This window comes from Gossypium hirsutum, chromosome D08 (assembly GCF_007990345.1).
Source record: "Gossypium hirsutum isolate 1008001.06 chromosome D08, Gossypium_hirsutum_v2.1, whole genome shotgun sequence".
NCBI lineage: Eukaryota > Viridiplantae > Streptophyta > Magnoliopsida > Malvales > Malvaceae > Gossypium > Gossypium hirsutum.
The window spans coordinates 32,400,117-32,420,442 of NC_053444.1; positions in this window are offsets into that span (position 1 = coordinate 32,400,117).

The window sequence follows — 20,326 nt, forward strand, 5'->3', positions numbered from 1 at the left end:
TCCAAAAGAGCCATGTTTAAATGCACTAGCTTGTAGTAATGGTTGATGTTATGCTTATATCTTGTGTGATATGCATATAAAACGGGTGAGGAAAGGTAATGAAATGGTAAATTCATAGTTGAAATGAAATTTGATGGAAAGGAAATAATGAGTTTGAAAGATGCACTTATATGTGAGAAATTTACGTATGCTATGGATGAATATACCTATATCATGGATAAATACACTAAGTTGGGAATTGACAATGTCGTTTAGGCTTATGATAAGCATTGAGAAAGGAATGAAAAGTAAGTAAATTGAAAGATATATAATTTTATAGAATGGTTGATGATTATATATTATGTCTCATAAAATCCTATCATGTTATGAATGATAAATATATGCGACATTAATGAACTTACTCATTTGTGAGTCGATGATCATATAGATTTATGAATCTTATGGCATTGACATAGGTTTATGTTTATTCTAGAAAGTTTATTATTGAAATGGAATATTATGCTTAAAGTTTATACGAGCTTACTAAGTATACATTGCTTACATAGTTATTTTCCTTTACTTTACAGATTATCGAAAGCTCGATCAAATTGAAAGCTAGTCGAAGATCCATCACACTATCCATTAATTTTATTGGTAGATTTTGATGCTTTGGTTGTGGTTATAATGGCATGTATAGGCGGACTTATGTCTAATGTTTAGTTAATGATATTGACATGTAATGTTGCTTTAAATTTGTGAAACTTATGTTATTTTGATACCTTGATGGTTGGTGTGCTTTTGGCACTTTGATGCTTAATGGTTGGTGTTATATGATCAAATTGATGCATGGTTTTATGGCCAAAGTGGCAAGTGTTGGCATGTTTGCAAAGTGATCATTTAGAGCATGTCTTGATATGAAATTTAGTTAAGTATGTTTGGTTGAATTATGACGTTTTGGACACAAATTTAGGTATGTTTGATTATTATGATTGAGGTGCCTTTTGGCATATTGGTTGTATGGATAGATGCCATATCAAATTATCCTTATTATGCATATTTTAGGTATGTTTGAAAGCTTGATTATATGTGCAAATGTCTTGTAGGTGTGAACTTGAAATAGGTGAAAGGAATTGCTTAAAATTGGCCTATTTCTTGTCCACACGGTCTAAGATACGGACGTGTGTCTCAACTGTGTGTGACACACGGCTACGCGACACGGCCGTGTGTCCCCTGTAGGTTTTAATGCTTGCATTTCGATGGTTACACAGCCTGGCACACGGGCATGTGGCTTGGCCGTGTGACCCAATTCAGAGAGTTACACGGGCATAGACACGGGCTAGGACATGGTCGTGTGTCCCTATTTCGAATGTTACACGGCCTAAGACATAGGCATGTGTCTCAACCGTGTGAGTCACACTGCCGTGTGACCCCTGCAATGTGAATTTTTTAATCTTTTTCCATAAAGTTTTTAAATGTTTCCGATTTAGTCCCGAATCATTTCTAAAGTGTTTTTAAGGCCTCGAGGGATTAAATAAAAGACGATATGCATGTGTTGAATGGATTATGTTATGATTTATGAAATGATTGGAAATAAATGATTTAAGTTACGTTTTTACGGTAATGCTTCGTAACCCTTTTTCGACAATAGATATGAGTTAGGGGTGTTACAATTCTTAGATCAGATCATCATTGTGTTTATCAATGACATCCTGGTTTACTCAAAAACTGAAATTGATCATGATGGGCATCTTAGAGTTGTTTTATATATTCTCCAAGAAGAGAAGCTCTTTGCGCAACTGAGTATATCTAAGTTCTGGCTAAGAGAAGTAATGTTTCTGGGTCATGTGGTATCAATCGAGGGTATTCATGTGGATTCGAAGAAATTAGAGGCTCTTTTGGAATGGAAGCAACCTAAGAATGTTTTCGAGATCTGAAGTTTCCTTGGTTTAGCTAGGTATTGTTAGAAATTTGTTGAGGGGTTTTCTCTGATTGATGCTCCTTTTATGAAGTTGTTGGTGAAGAATTCCCCTTTTTAGTGGATGGATGATTAGCAAGCTAGCTTTGAGAAGGTAAAAGTTGTGTTGACTGGAGCACCAGTTTTGATTCAGCCCGAATCAGGTAAAGATTATGTGGTGTATAATGATGTATCCCATACTGGTCTTAGATGTGTGTTGATGCAAGACAATAAGGTTATGGCTTATGCATCGAGGCAGCTTAAACTGTATGAGTGCAATTATTCAATTCATGACTTGGAACTGGCAGCTGTAGTGTTTGCACTAAAAAACTAAAGACATTATATATGGTGAGAAGCGTATTAGTTACACAGATCACAAGAGTCTCTAGTATCTTTTCTCCTAAAAAGAGTTGAACTTAAGACAACAGAGATGGATTGAGTTTCTTAGGGACTATGATTGTGTTATTGAGTACCATACTGGGAAAGACAATGTAACAACCCGTTTTTCAGTGGTGTCGAAAATAGTGGTTTCGGGGCCACCAAATTTGACGAAAAAGTTCATAAATATTGTTATTTAATTTCTACGAGTCTAACATGGTTTTAAAAAGGTTTTTGATATAGTGATTTATGTTATATAAGTAAATTTTTAAGTTCAAGTGGTAAGACCTTAAAGTAAAGTAGTTTTAGAAAATGAGGTATCGAGACCTCATTTCTGTAAACCGAGCCTTAAATATTTTTATAAATATTTATGAAGTGTTTTTAAGGTGGTATTAAAGTTTCGTTGAAAAATTTTAATGTTTCGATAATTAAAGAAAAATGACTAAATTGTAAAATATGCAAAACTTAATAATTATTACATTTAGATGATTAAATAGCTTATTAACTAAATGACGAAGGACCTATGTGGTAATTTAGCCTTAATTAATATGGTTGGACGGCAACTTGAATGAAAATGATGAAATAAAATATGTTTAATGGAAAATTTGTAAATAAGTTGAAATGTAACTTAAAGCATATTGAAATTCATAAACAGTTTTCTTCATTCTTCTTCCTGGATGGCCAAACCTCCATGAAAGAGTACTCAAGCTTCTGCCAAACTTCATAGGATGCATGTAAGTCTGATTTAGCCCCATTTCTAATAATTTTTATGTTTTATGAGTCGTTGCAACTAGGTCCAACTAGCCTGTAACTTCAATTTTGAAATTGTTAAAGATTTTGAATGTTTCCATTGATGAATCTGGTGATTTTTTATGTTAATTGATGAATTTGAAATATTAGTTGTTATGTGAAAGTATTTTGTTAAGTGATTTCTGATGAATTTGTCGATTAGGGACTAAATTGTTAAAATAGAAAAAATACAAGGATCTATTGTGAAATTGTTGCATGAATGGTATTTTTGGATTCCATAAGTATTCGGCTAGGCTCAATTTTGGGTAAAAATGGTTAATTTACATGTTTTAGGCTCAGAGACTAAATTGAATAAAAGTAAAACTTTAGGGGTAATTTTGTAAAAATGTCAAAAAAGACTAAATTGCATAAAATACATTTTTTACTATATAAATTAATAAATTGAATAGAATTATTAATTGAGATCAAGATCGAGTGGAAAATTGAGAAGAGTGGAAAATTACCAAAATGCCCCTATACTTTGACTTTTCTACAAATTAGCCCGGTAAGTTCGTATAAACTAAAGTCACTTAAATGTTGATTAAATTAAATATTTAATGTGGTGTTCTAATGCAATGAATTATTATATATGTTATGTATTAATATGCAATTTATCATAAAAAGAAACGAGGACTATCGAGCCCCGTTTGAATCTTAGGAATATATAGGATAAAAATGACATGTTATTAGGGTTACTGTGTTTTGGGTGTTGGTCCTGAACGTCTTAACAGTGGCTGGGTTTCCACCATTTGTTGCGAATACTTGACAGCTTGTGTGAGCAGACCCAAGTTACTATGTTTCAGGTGTTGGTCTTGATTGTCCTACTGATGGCTGAGGTCTGACATTAGTTGCGGATACGCGATAGCTTGTGTAAGCAGGCCCATTTGACAGCTCATGTGAGCTACGACTATATGTTTAGCACACTTTGTGTGAGCTTTCCCGCGTATCCGGTATTATTCTAAGTGGTTCAATGGGCATACAAAGGGAAGGAACGGTAAGTGTTTCGATTGAAAATGTCATGAAGGTATGGAAATGTATGAGTTGTTGATGATTAAAGTATGGATAGCCATGTTCATGGAAAGTATGAAGGCTTATATGCTATATTCATGAAAGTTATTTAATCATGTGGTGATTTTTGTTAAGTTATGTGTTTAATCACTAACTTGTGAAGTTAATGCTATTTTTATGTCTTATGTGTTATGCAAATGAAATGGTAAATGTTCAATATGAATTAAGATATGTATGCATGAAACTCATTGAAATGGTGATACATGGAAAACATGATATGTTATGAGATAGATGATATAATACAATTGAATTATGCTCAAGTATAATGGTTATCCATGTTAAATTCACTTGAATTATGTTAAAATGAACTAACATGTGTTGTTGATGTGCTTAGGCTTGTGCCAAGCTTATGATTGGATTATATCATGCTTAGTGTTAATGAAATACATTGAGACGGTAATTGTTCAATTGGTAATATGCTTATGTACATGAAAAGGTGGTATAAATTAAAGTATGTAATTTCTATGAAATGGTTTATCATGTAGTTGATTCCAAAGAGTTATGTTAAATGCACTAGCTCGTAGTCATGGTTGATGTTATGCTTATGTCTTGTATTATGTAAAGGAAACGAGTATGAAAATGTAATGAAAATGGTAAGTTCATAGTTGAAATGAAATATGATGAAATAAAAAGGAATGAATGAGTTGAAATATGTACTTGTATGTGAGAAGTTTACGTATGTTATAGATGAATATACCTAGTTCATGAACAATTATGCTAATTAATGAATTAATGTTGTTACTTAAGCTAAAGTAAGTAAATGCAAGGGAAAGTACAAAAATGGAAGGGTTCAAGTCTATGAAATCCTACTATGCTAGGAATGGTAAATTTATATGGTGTTGATAGACTTATTCCATTGTGAGTGGATGATTGTGGTTCGATAAATATTGAGGCATTGGTATAGGTTTATACTTAACCTATAATGTTCATTATTGGAATGGAATGCTATGTCTAAAGTTTATACGAGCTTACTAAGCCTTCATTGCTTATGTGGTTATCTTTATCTTGCTTTACAGATTATCGGAAGCTTGATTGGGTTGGAAACTAGTCAGAGATTCATCACACTATCCATCAATTTTATAGGTAGATTTTTATGCTTTGGTCGTGGTTATAATGTCATGTATAGGTGTTTTGTACTTGATGATATAGACATTATGTTTGGCTTGTAAATATGGTATTTTGGTTGATGAAATAGTTATCATGTTGGCATGTATATATATGTGGTTTAAGGAATGATGAAATTTAGCATTTTGGTGCTTTTTTGGTTAAATGTTGAAATGGTTTAGTGATGATAGGTTTGAATGGCCAAATTGGTATATTTGAGTGTGGTATTGGTATGTGAACATTTTGGTATGTTTTGGTGTGAATTTAGTTGCAAAGGTTGGATGGTTAATGACTAAACTATGTAAATGTATAAACATGTTTGATTGTGGTGATTGAGGTGCCTTTTGGGCATATTGGTTGTATTAACAAATACCATGATGATCTAGCTTGAATATGCATGTGTTAGGTACATTTTGGATGCTTGAAAATAGGTACAAATGGTTAGTATATGTAATCATGTTTTGGGCGAGGGAAATGGCTTGAAAATGGCCTATTTTTCGTCCACACAGCATACGACACGGGAGTGTGTCTCAGTTGTGTGTGACCCATGGTCATGCGACACGACTGTGTGTCCCCTGTAGGTTTCAGAAGGTTGCAAGTCAGGCAGTTACACGGCCTAGCACACGAACATGTGGCTTGGCCGTGTGAGCCATGTCATATAGTTACATGGGCACGGACACGAGCTGGGACACAACCGTGTGTCCCTATTTCGAATGCCCACACGGCCTGAGACACGGGTGTGTCTCTCAGCCGTGTGAGTTACAAGGCCTGGCCACACGGCCGTGTGACCGCTGTAGTTTGAAAAATTTCTTCTTTTTTTGAAAAATTCTATATGTTTCTGATTTAGTCCCAATTGTTTCTAATGTGTTTTTAGTGCCTCGAAGGCTTGTATAAGGGACAATATGAATAATATTGATTGATTTTTCTATGATTGATGTTGAGTTATTAAATGATTAAAATTTTTTATAGTTGAAATGTAAACTCTAGTAATGCTCTATAACCCTATTCTGACGATAGATACGGGTTAGGGGTGTTACAGCCAATGTTGTGGCAGATTGGAGGGCCATGTTTTGTAGAATGAGTTTGTTTGAGGATGGTGGCTTACTAGCAGAGTTGCAAGTGAGGCCAACTTTGGTCAGTGAGATTAAGGAGAAACAACCTTTGGATGTGTCCTTTTTGCCTCCAGTTAAGCAAGTTGAGGAAGGTAAGACAACAAACTTTGGGTTTAATTCTAATGGCATTTGTTTTTCAAAGAGAGGAATTGTGTGTCAGATGATAGGGAAATGAAATAGTCTATTTTTCGAGAAGTACATAATAGCCCTTACATTATGCATCCCAGAGGAAATAAGATGTATCGAGATTTTAGGGAACTGTACTGGTGGCTTGGTCTAAAGCGAGTGGTAATGGATTTTGTGGCTAAGTGTCTGACATACCAACAGGTGAAAGCTGAGCACTAATTTCCTTCTAGACTGTTGCATCCTATTAAGATTCCTTATTTGAAATGGGAGCGAGTGACTATGGACTTTGTTAGTGGCTTGCCCTTAACACATACTAAGAAAGATCCCATTTGGGTGATAGGGGACAGGTTGACTAAGTCGACTCACTTCTTACCGGTTCGTACATATTTTTCTCTGAGTTGTATATTTTTGAGATTGTGAGACTGCATGGGGTACCGGTATCAACTATTTCTGATCGTGATCCTCCTTTTACATCTTGATTCTAGAAGTAACTGCATGAGGCACTGGGTGCTAGACTGGATTCAATACGACTTTCCATTCGCAGACAGATAGATAGACAGAGCGGGTTGTTCAAGTTTTGGAGGACGTGTTAAGGAGTTGTATGATTGACTTCAGAGGTAGTTGGAAGGAGCACTTCCCGTTAGATGAGTTCGCGTACAATCAGAGTTTTTAATCGAGCATATAGATGGCATCGTATGAGGCTTTGTATGTTTGTAAGTGTCAGATACCTCTGTGTTGGACTGAGTTGGGTGAAAGGAATATTTTGGGTCCATAATTGGTTCAGGAAACTGAGGGTAAGGTTAGATTGATTCAAGATTCTCTAAAAAAGGCTTTGAATAGGAAGAAGTTGTATGCTGATCTAAAGAGAAAGGATGTAGAATTTTGTATCGGAGGTCGGGTTTATTCTGAAAGTATCACCATAGAGGAAGCTTCTGAGGTTTGGACAGAAGGGCAAGTTGAGCCCAAGTTTCATTGGGCCTTACAGAATTCTTAAGTGGATTGGATCGGTGGCTTATCAGTTGGAGTTAACTTCTGAGCTGGAGCATATGAATTATGTGTTCCATGTTTAGAGCTTGAGACGGTACCGATCTTAAAAATCTCATATCATTTCGATTGAGGAGATAGAGGTGAGACCAGATTTGTCTTTTGAGGAGAAACCTATGCAAATTCTTGATCGTGAGGTAAAAAATTTGAGAAAGAAATATATTCCATTGGTTAAAGTTTTGTGGCAAAATCATAGCTCTGAAGAGGTCACATAGGAGTTGGAAGACTCGATTTGGCAACAGTATCCTCATCTGTTCGGATCAGGTAAATTTTGAGGATGAAATTTCTTTTAAGGAGGGAACAGTTGTTACACCCCGAGTTTTATTGTAATTTTATGTACTTTCAAGATATAATTAGTTTCTGACTATATAGTTAAATGTTACTAGTTTTGTCCTTGAGTTTCGAGATCAATTCCTCTCCTATACATATTATTTTGCAACTTATATTTTGCTCCAAAACCCTAATTGTTGTCCATATGCTTCTAAATCCTAGTATATAGCATGATTTATTTTTTATTCAGGCTTTTTTTTCTCTCAAACCTTAATTATCTCCCTTTTGTTCTTGTGTCATCCCTTTTGCTCTTCTCTTCTCTTCTCTATTTTTTTCTTTTCTCCATTGAGGCCGAATCTTTTCTCCCACCATTCTCATTTTCTCATCTATCACATCTTCTTTTCTTTTTTCTCTCTCCTCCTTTTAATTTCATCCAAACTGATATCATCTTCACTGTTCTTTGTTGAATCCCCATCTCTGTTGCTTACATCTCCACTGACTTTTCCATTTTCAATTTGTAAGTGAGCATAGCTCATTTTTGTAATGGGATCATCCTATTTCTGTTTTGCGAATCGATTATATAGATCTTATCACAGATCTGGCATGGCCAAATCTTTTTATGGTGCTTAGTTGATTCTAATGTGTGATCTTATGTGTTTTATTAACATCAAGGTACAAATTTGGAAGGAACCGAATCAGATTTGAATCATAAAAGTGCTTTAGAGGACTGTTAGTGCTGGTTAAAGGTGTGTGTCCTAACCATGAGTGAATCGTGTATTTTTTTGTGATGATTGAATGCGTGTATACCTTATTTATGATCAGTTAAATTTGTGTGTACCCCTTTTGTGCCTTGATCGATTATTTGTATGTCGTAACTAGGATGATCTGCTATTGGGCGAATGTGTATAATGACTTTTCTACAATGGTCGAATGTATGTATGTGTTATTCTGTTTTGACCGAATTTGATGTAAGTGATTTCGGTACTTAGTCGATTGTATATGAGATCTAATTTTTGCTGGCTCAATATGGGTGTGCTGTTATTAAATGCTATTGTTCTGTTATAGCATGACTCGTGATTCTATCACATGCTTACTAATTTTGCCTTGAACATTAAATTGAAATTGATTACATGATTAAAAGCATGTTAATATTGTTACTGATTTTGTCATTCACATGATATGTCTATCTGTTGCATAAGGTTGGGTGACTGTGGAGTTCTGAAGGCATTTAATGTTGGTGTGGAGTTCTAGCGATTCATCTGCAATATTATTGGTGGTTTATCCACACATTTACTGGCAGTTTATCTGCAGTCTTTACTAGCAGTTCATCTGCAATCTACTGGTGGTTTACTCGCAATTATTATGGTGTGTACGGCTAGATGAGTTCCGAGAAAATCTTATGGTGTGTAGCGGATGGGTGGGTAGGAACTTTCACTACATTATATAAAATTGTACTATTGTACATGAGCATGAGCATAAACCCTATAAACTCTGTGAACTATGATTGATGCTCTACTGCAATATTGTTACCTTGTATGTTGTATTTACTATTTCTGTATTGGTTACTTATGTGTCATGACTCACACTTAGCTTTATAGCTCACCCTTTTGACTACTCTTTTACAGATAACCCGCGAGGTTAGAACTCATACTCGACATTTGGAGGATTCATCTTGGATTTTCAAAAAGTATTTTAGACTTGATTTTTTTTGTAAGCTTTATTGGTTTTGTATAGTTTTATATATTCTAACGCATGGGTTTGGATTTGGTTTGTTTTGGAACTCTGCATATACATTGGATAACTTTGAAACTAGTTAAATTAAATAATTTGGTTAAGCAAGCAAGAAGCATGTTTTTAAATAAAATCTGTAAACAATGAACTTTTCCTTTGCGAAACTCAAACTTTAAAAGCTCACTTGATCGAAAATAATACAAGTTTTCAAATGTCATAATGATACTACAATTTAGACATTAGTTCTAATTTGGCTTAAAGATTAATGTTTCAGTAAAATTAAGATAAACAAGCTAAGTTATTCTTCAAAGATAAGAAGATGACCTAGAAACACCATTTTGAAAATATAATTATTTTACTAGGCCATTTCAATGACTAATTTAGCCTTCAGAATCTGACTGTAACGTCTGGGCTGAGTTAGGGAGGTTACAATTTTGCTGCTCAAAGAACTTCTGAAATACTTCTCTCAAACTCTTGTGTTTCCCTCTCAAATGGGTAGTGAAAGAATAGGGAATGGGAGAAGAGATGAATGAAATGAGTGAATAGCTAACGGGTATTTATACTTGAAGAGGTTGGCTATCTTTAGCAAAATGTGAGCCTTGAAGATCTCTCTTCCCATGGCTGGCCCTTGCTTTAAGTAAAGTGGATGTATGACTTTGCTATTTTTGGGTTATTCTATGCTTCATTCATGGGAGAGAAACCTTAAAAGGGGGAGGGGAGTTGAACGGCCACATGAGGAGTTTTTATGATTGATTTTAAATATTTTACCAATTCTTGTGTGGCTGATTTGGGCACCTCTATGGACAGTTGGGCCTTCTCTTTCTTAATGGATGGTTTGACTCCCTACCTCCTTAGAAGGCTGTCCATTTTGTTGTCCGAATTCTTGAGTTACGTCAAAAGAATTTCAAAGGTCCATTATTCCTTTAATTGGGTATCCAAAGTTGATCATACATCAGCCATAGCTCATGCTGTAGAAATGCTACAAAACTGAGCATAAAAAAAGGTGAGCTTTTATACTGCCTTTTCCTCCAGTGCATCAGTTGTTATGAAAATTGCAAAAAATCGTGTGTTTTAGTGTATAAAATGATAAAATTAGCAAATTCTTCATAGTATCAGCTAATAAGACACAATTATAGCAGAAACTCCAAAATTTTTATCAAACATTTGAAATTTGCATGAATTATTAGTTTAAAAAGTGCTAAAGATAACTCTATATTTTAGAGTTATCACACCCCAAACTTAACTCATTGCTCGACCCTAGCAATGACACTTTATAGAGGTAAGAACAACATAATTGCAACATACTAAGTATAATTAATTTTTCATCTAGTCATGTATTAGTGAAATCATACTCAAATTAAATTTTGCAAGTATGTAACTCAAGTATGTACATTTTCCAAATTTTCTCAAGTACTAGAGTCCTATAAGAAATTCTAAATTGAATGCCTTCTTTTCATAAATGTGCTTTAAATTCTCTCCAATCAAATTTTTTGTTTCCCTCGAGTAATGCTAAACAAAAGTCCTAAAGTTTAAATTATGTCTTCATATGTTGAGCTAAGTAATTCCTCTTCACTAATGTAGTTGACATAGAAATCTAAATTAATAGGTCTTTAACAAGGTTGTAACATGGCTTGGGTCAAGGTAGAAAAAAGATAGACAAATTTTAGGCTAAACTTAAACACAAAAATATTCAAAATGAACTGAGTCTAAGGCTTGGGACAAATAAAGATAAATATTAAATAAGGGATGGCTCATCAATGAAATGTTTAGAAAAAAAAAAGACAGACCATATAACTCAAAGTAAGGCTTCAAGGAATAAATAATTACTAAGGTTGGCTTGAAAGGCTCAAATGGTCCAAACAAAAATTTGCCTAAATTATTTTTAAATTACCATGCCTCCTAGGATTTTGTCTCAAAGAAGTTACTAAATCAATTCTTATGACTTAAACTTTCATGAATGCTTAGATTTTCTAAGGAATTAAAAATTTTCATGGTAGCCTTTATACACAATCACTAAGATCTATATACATATCATAACTTAGTTAGCATACAAATTCTTGAAATAATAAGGATTTATGCATACACTAGAGCTAACATTATAATGCAAAAAATTTTAAATTTTGAGCAATTTTCACTTCAAAAATACCTTTATGAAAAAATTAATTATCTCATATTACAATATGGTCCCTTGACTAAAGAGAAACAATGTCCTCATTGTTTAAAAACATAAATCATAAGGGAAAAAAATAAACATAACTGTGCACCAGGAGGTAAGTCTTATTTGACTGCTTAAATACCAAGTCTTTCATTGACATAGTCAATCCTAGACATGCACATTCACATTGCCACACTTCTTATTTTTCGGTGAGCATACCATAATCCAACATTCTATTATTCATGAATTTAACTTAATTTTATTATGCGAAAAAGGGGAAAATATAAATATAAATATTAAAAATGTAATTATGCAACAGCCTGTTTTCAATGATGTCAGAAATAATGGTTTTGAGATCACAATTCCAATTAGTGAGTCCATAAATATTATTTATTTAATATTTATGGTGTTATTAGAGTGTCGTATTAAATTTTGGTTCAATAATTTTAATGTCTATTTAGTTAATTAAGGAAAAAGGACTAAACCGTAAAAACTGCCAAAGTTAATCACTATTAACTAATAAATGCTAATTGAGAGTAAAAACAAATTTTAATGGTTTTATATGGCAATTTATCCATAGTTATGCTAGAGGACGGTATATATGTATGTTTTAGAATTAAAATATGTGAAATTAAGGGTATAATGGTAAATAAATAAAAGGTTTAACAAATGTAAAAAGAAAAGAAATCACAAATTTTTTCATTTCTTCTTGGCCTCAACCGAATAACCATTTCTAAGGGAGACTAAGCTTCGGTCAAGCTTTCAATCGTGCATGTAGGTTAATTTGAGGTCTATTTTTCGTAAGTTTTATGTTTTTAAGGTCGTTATAGCTTAATCTACCAAGCCCAATGACTATATTTTGTGACACTTTCAAAGTTTTGAGAAGTTACCATTGTTATTTCTTAAGCTATTTGGATGTTAATGGTTGAGTTTGAAGCTTTGTGTTGAAATATGACTATTTTGCAAAGTGAATTTAATTAGTTTTGAGTTTAAGGACTAAAATGATATTATGTTGAAAATGGCATCAAATTATAGTAAATTTAGTTACTTGGGAGATGTTAAGGGATGATAATGAATTCAAATTTAAGTTTTTTGGTTTAATTGTGAAAAATAATCTTGTTACAATTTTAGGTACTAAATTGAATAATGTACAAAACTTTGGGGAAATTGAAAAAAATGATAATAAGTGGTCACATGCATTAAATAAGCTATTATAATGTATTTATGACTGATAATTAGAAATAAATTACTGTATAAATCAAAAATTGATTGATAATCGAGGAAAAGGAAAAATAACAGATTAGTCATTGAAATTCTTCTATTGTTGTTATTCCTTGGTAAGTTCATATGGTGTAATTCTTTATATATTTTATTAATAGTTATGCATGAATTGTATAATTGAATTGTTTGGATATGAACTTAAAATTTTTAATTGATACAAAGGTGATAAAAAGGACTTGATTGAAAAGTGATAAATTGTTACATGTTTTGAGCCCGAATGAACGTGAGATAGGATACGATTGGCATGCCAATAGAGTTATTTTGCATGTTGTATATGAGCTGAGACAATGAAAAATGATATGTTTATTTGTTCATTAAATGTAACAGAATCCTAAATTTGTTATTGATTACCGAGTTATATTTACAGTGATTCAAGTGTGTTTCTGAGGGAGGATGTGTAGCCTTTGGGAGTGACACTTAGTTCCCAGGCGTGTTTCTAGAAGGATATTATCCTTCGGGCTTGGCACTCAGTGTCCAGGCATGTTCTTGGATGGATTAGCTCGTTTGAACATTCTGGCGTGTTTTAGGTGGATGACCGAGTATTTTTATTCATTAAAGTTCATCGTGTTGAATTATTGTTATTAAAAGGCTTGGTGACTAGCTACCACGTGTATTGTGATAGAATATAGATGAGTTATTTGAAAGTGTATTTGTATTGATTCATATGATGACTTGAAATGGTATTGAATCAACTTTTATAGTTTGGAAAATTTTATGACTTGAATGTGATGAACTCACCTATTGATACGATTTATGGTAACAAGATAAAATGTTAGTAAATTATTTTGTTATTTAAACTTGGATGTTAAGATATGCTATATTGTTTTCAACCTATGAACTTACTAAGCTCAACTGAATCTTACTCTGTTTCTTTTCCTATTTCTTATAGTTATCGTTTTCCAGAACTCGGCGATCGGATCAACTTGAAGATCGCACTGTCCAGCCACTTTTTGGTAGACTTTGAAAATGTTATATTTTGATTATGTGGCATGTAATAAGGGTTGAATTGTATAAAAAATTTTTAATAGCAAGTGTTTATATACTATGTTTGCATATTGGCATTATTATAGGGTTGATTATGGTTTGAAGTGATGACTTTGAAGATGATTGATAAGTATGGAAAATGTGATAGATTAACATGAAAATTTGGCATGTTTGGTCATGAAATATGATGTTTAAACATGTATGATTGTGTTGGTGAAGGTGGCTTAAAAGCTTTATGATTGAATTAGATTTTTAAGAATGGTATGTGAATTAGTTTTGGTAACAAATTTGAAAGTTATAGACTTGTCATTTTTTGTCATGTTTGGATGATTAATAGTTGTATCTTGCTTGTGTAATGGGTGTATGTATGGTCACCTACTATTTTGGCATTAATTGAACTAAATTTTGGTGTTGTTTTATGTTTGTGATGCTGCCTTATGGAATATTGGTTAGAGCTAGGAAAATAACATATTTTGTGCATTTTGAATAGGTTTATGAATGGTCAATGGCATGTTTATGGCTTAAGTAAGTATTTGATGTTTGTGACTTCCATTATAAGACACATTATGACACACACAGGTTAGTACACAACCGTGTATTACACATGGGCTTGGGACACGGTCGTGTGCTCTGTGTTGATTGGGAAGCTTTGGGTGAACACAACATCAGTTAGTCACAAAGGCTGGCCACACACCCATGTGGTATTGTTCATTTGGTCAATAAATTTTGGCACACAGTTTCAATTTGTCGCATGGTCCAGAACACGGCCATGTGACTTTTTGTTGGAAATTTTGCATTTAGGTCCAGATGGCTTCAATTTGTTACACGACATGGTGACACAACCATGTGACTCCATCTTTCAAGGCTTCAGCTTGTAACATAGTTTTGGCACACGACCATGTGATCTAGCACTACACAGCCTCAGCTTGTCACACAGCCGTGTGACCCTATTTTATGATTTTTCCCTATTTGTTTCAAATTTTGTAATTTAGTCCATATTTGTACTTGGGTTACCTTAAGAGCTTTCCTAAACTTGAATAAGACTCAAAATTGTTTGTAATTCATGATAAACATGATTCATGACTTGTATTTGATGATTTATTGAATATTGTTGTTATTAAATGTATGTGATTGATCTTGTAAAATGTGCAAGTGTACATAATTGGAACAAGTAATAAAGTGACAAGTAAATGTCGAGTTATCATACCCACAGGGACTGTATAAGAAAATATTTATGAAATGCAATTAAAAACTAAAATTTTAATTTTGATGAAGTTATTAAGAACTAAAATTTAACTAAGTAAAATAAAATCAAATAAAAATAAAAATTCCAATGCACGATTGCAAAATATTATTTTAATAAAGATGACATAATTGTGTTAGATTAATCACATTTCTTAACTTAACATTATTAAAACAGTGTTCATGTTGTTACAAAATAACTCATGACAACTTGGTAATTTGTTAACTATAGCACATACAGACTTACAAACTTAACTAATCTCTTGAACATATTACTATGCCAATTCAAAAAATTAATCAATTTTAATAAGAAAGTAAAAGATTAAGTGAGGTGACAATATATACCTACATTGAAACAATTTAATCACAATAATCTTGCAAGTTATGCAAGGATAATGTACCATTTAATACCGTCGCTAATTTAACCCTCAGCTATCTTAGAAGATTAAACATGCACTGATTAAGTATCGTGTCAATTAATTAAAATTTCAATACGATTAATAATTAATTCATTAGTTACCTTACAATAGTAATGTAAGAATAACTTAATCATGGTTTTACTTAATCAAACAATTTACCAAGACCTATATCAACACAAACATAATTTTCATAACTTAAGTGGACGAAATGCAATCAACCTAACACGAATTAAATTTAAGTCATGTTAATTAAATTTAAAATAAAAACATAACAAATAATCATAGACATGTTCATAAGAACAACAATAAAAGTTAAATGATAGGAAACTAGAATCAAATCCAGTGTTTCTCTGAAATTTGACTAGTTTGCTCCGCTCCTCCTTATTCGCTCATTCTTGTTGAACCGAGGCTTCTACAAGCACTTTAATGATGCTACCAATGGTGGTTGAAGGGCTCTTTTCCAAGAGGGAAATTGACAAGGGAATGGAACGGAAAAATGGAAAGCAAAGGAAGGCTTGGAAGAGAGAAAATGATAGAGAAGTGTGGAATTAAAGGTGTGAGAGATGTGTTGAAATGAGTAGCAAAGGGGGTATTTATAGGTGAGATTGGCTGCTAAAAATAGCAAAAAAATTAGCAGCCATAGACCCCCTTGCCCTGTCACACATGTGGAAAGTTTGAATGTTCCAAACTTGCTAAATTTAGCTAGGGGTAAATCTACAAAAGCTTGATAACTAGAGGGGTTTGAATGCAATTTCAAGGAAAATTCAAGGGCTGATTTGCAAGTCAAATAATAAGCTAATTCAAGCTGATTGGGTCAGCATGTTGGACAGTTTTGGATTAAAACTTTCAGTTTAGCACAATTGGACCTTTTTTCATAATTTAATTAATAATAATAATTTAACCCAAAATAAATTGGATTAAAATTAAAATTAATTATATTATGTATTAAAACTCATCAATTGGACCGTCTTAGGTTAAGATATTAATTCGCCTCGATGCTTCAAAAATCGCTTCCTGGTTTTGCGCTTTTAATAGTGTCTGTCGAGCCAATTTTCACCCTTTGTGCAAATTTGTTGAAATTAAATCAAAATTTATGAAAATTTATTATAAAATTAATTAAAATTTAATATGTTAATAATTTAAGTACAATTTAATTATTTTATAATTATATTATATTTTCGACAAGAATTTAAGTTAAAAAGGGCATGAAAAAGTATATATATTTTTGTGTTTCTACACCCCAAACTTAATTCATTGCTTGTCCCGAGTAATGCACAAATTGAAAATAATTTCTTGGAAACATCTTTGAAAAATTGCTTCAGAAAAAATTCTTATCAAAATTATGAATTTAGCATACTTATGCTCAAGAATAAAAATTTTGAGATTTAGGCTACTGAAGTATACATGTCATTCAAATTAATCTGAATAATTATTATGATAGAAAAAATAGACTAAATGTTTTCTCAATAAAGGCATGCTAAACCCCTACCAATTCGACTTTATTCCCTTATTTAAGATTAAGCTTCAATCATTAAGTGTAATTTATGCCTTCATATGTTGGACATAGCAATTTATCTCCACTAATATAGGTAGCACATAAACTTGAATCAATAGGTCTTTCAATAGGTTGTAACATGGCTAGGCTAGGGGTAGGTAAAAGATAGATAAATTTAGGCTAAAAACCCTAGACACAGCTTGAATCAGACTTTCGGAATAACTCCCTTCAATACACCAACTTATTTTTCTTTCGAGTGCATATACTCTCTCTTTTTTTTACACGAGCATTTTATTGTATGTACTACAATATTTTGAGCATTTGATACTTCCTTTCAACTCCCCCAAACTTATTTTCGAACAATGTTCTAAATAGTACTGAGAAAAGTGATAGCTAAATATTGCAAAGGTTCAAATAAAATTAGGCCATATAGTCTCAAAGTTGGGTTTCAACGGATAAAAATTTATTAAGGTTAGCTTGAAAGGCTCAAATGGTTTAAACAAAAATTTTCCTAAATCATTTTCAACATTCCATGCTTCATAGGATTTTGCCTTAAGAAATTACTAAGTCAATTCGAGAGACTTAAACTTTCATGCATGCCTAGCTTTCTTAAGGAACTAAAAATTTTATAATATGATTTACATACTTGATTAAGAGTACATTTATGTCACAATTCAGCTAACATACAATTATTGAAATAATAGAACTTTATTCATACTGAAATTTAGCATACTTAACAAAATTTCAAATTCTTTGAACAAAATATAACCTAATCATAATTAAAAGAAAATTTTATTCTAAAAGGAAATAATTTCAATTTTTTGGTCCCCTCTACTTAAGATGAACAATGTCCTCATTGTTAGAAGTGAATAAATACTATACACCAGGTAGGATTCTGGAAAAGAGGAGGTGAGTTAGTTTGACTGCTTACGTACCAAGCTCTCTCTAGATCCAATCCTAGACATGTACATATCTATTGTCACACTTCTAATGTTGCAATTTGTTTGTTTTTCTTTATGATTTCCACCTCTTATTTTATTATGCGAGAAATAAAAATCCTAATAGAACCTAATCCTAAAACATTAAATAACCTAGGAAAGGAAATGAAATAAAGTCAAGATCCCCTCATTCTTATTTATTTGCAGATCCCTCAGAATTTGACTCACCTTTTGCTCTATAATCTTTGTTTTTCCATGAACTGCTCCGTTCCCTCTTCGATATTGGACTCCATGGTTCAAATATAAAATCTGGAAAATCAAGCACAAAAATAAATGGGTCATCTCGAGCGCTTCTCATTGAGTCATCCAGTATTTTTTAATATCTCTAGTAAGCTTATTGTTTCCACTGCATATGTTGCATTATGTCCATCAACTTTGACAGCTCATCTCGAAGATCTTGGCAAGGCGATTGAGTTTTGAATGTTGAGGTTGCCATGTCAAGTTTGGTTATTGGTTCCATTGGTTCTACCTTATCAGGGATTTCAGCTAACTGCATTGGTTCGATTTCTATAGGATCTTATTCTTCTTCTTCGAGATCCTCGCTCTTTCCAACTTGTTGCTGTAGAATTGAATCTCTAGCTATTCGGTAGAGGTCCCAATTTATGATTGTGCCCTGGCTATAACCTGTCTTCTTTATTTTTGCAAGAATTTTAGCTTTCAAGCATAAAATTGTTATCATAAAGGGAAAGTAAGCTGGGCCGAAATGTCTAACAGCACAATTTCTCATTTCTCTTTGAATGATTTTTCCCACATCAATGGTCTTTGTAATTAAAATCGAGTATAACAAGACCATTCACTCTAATGAAAATGTAGTCCCATGTGAAATAGGCATAAGGCCGAATCAAATGAAATAGAACCATACCTTCGCTATTGGTGTCAAATATTCTTTACGAAAAGTATGAGTTCCATGCTTTGACATCGTCCACTTAGAACCTGAAACTGTAAGTTCCTTGAAAATTTCTTCTAATTTTTCAGCCTCAATATTTCTAATCAAAGAAGAATATTCATCGTCTTCAAAATCATGTAATTCAAAGGATTCATTAATAGTGTTTGAGCTTATTGATACCTTGATTCCTGGGACAGAAACTTCCGTTAATTCGCTTGAGGTCAAATTCGTATAAAATTCACGAACTAACTCTTCATCTGCACCAGGTCATTTCTCACAATATAGCTCCCAATTAAGAGTTTCAACAATTTTTTGAATGCGCACCATGAAATCGATATAGTTGCTTTCTTTCAATGTAAAGTATTTTTCAGGGTGCATTTGTTGATTCTTGAAAACGCTATTGTATCTCGCTTTGGCTTCTTTATAGTGAAACTTGTTGTATGATTCTTCAATTTGGACAGAGGCACAAGTTCTTTTGTGAGGCATGATTAACCACCTTTGTATGGGAAAAAACTTAGAAAATAAATATAAAGCTAAAGAGGTCCGTTTAGGGATGTTTGGAAGGTGTATTGATCATGTGGTGTGTGCAAGGCAAACATGAGGCGCGACAGTGCTGGCACGCGCAGGCTGGAGCTGGTAGTGGCAATGGCATGTGCAGAGCAGCTTGGAGCTGGGCGTGCGGGCAGGTGTGATGACAGGAAACAATTTTTGGGTTGGTGCTCGTGTAGGTGAGTTGAGCGAGTGCATGTATGGGTAGCAGGGCTTGGCATGAGCGACAGCAGTAGTGTGCGCAAGCAGCAAGCAATGGCGTCGGGTAGGCTAGCGACGTGCACAAGGAAGCAAGTCATGAGGTACGCACAAGGGTGGCTGCTAGGTGATGAAGCTGCTAAGGGTGCTGATGGTGGATGTTGGTGTAGTTGGTTAAGGTGATGTGAATGGTGGAGAGAGTTGGTAGAATTTATAGTGAATCGAGACAGGGATTCAATTAGAACTCTTAGAATGATTTAATAATAAAATACTATAAGTCCTAATTCCATACGAAGTTAATAACAAGTAATAATTAACATGATGCATATTAAAATATTATTTACTATTAATTTATTGAAATAAAAACTATTAATTAAAATATTATCAAGTATAAACTAATCCTAATTCTATGCAAAGTTGATAATAATTAATGTGTATTATAATATAATTATATATTAGTTATTATCATCTTATTTATTAAAAATTAAATTAAAAACCTTTATTTTAGCTGCCTTTATAAATATTTTCAAAAAGAGACAGCTAATTTTTAATATTTACAAAAAG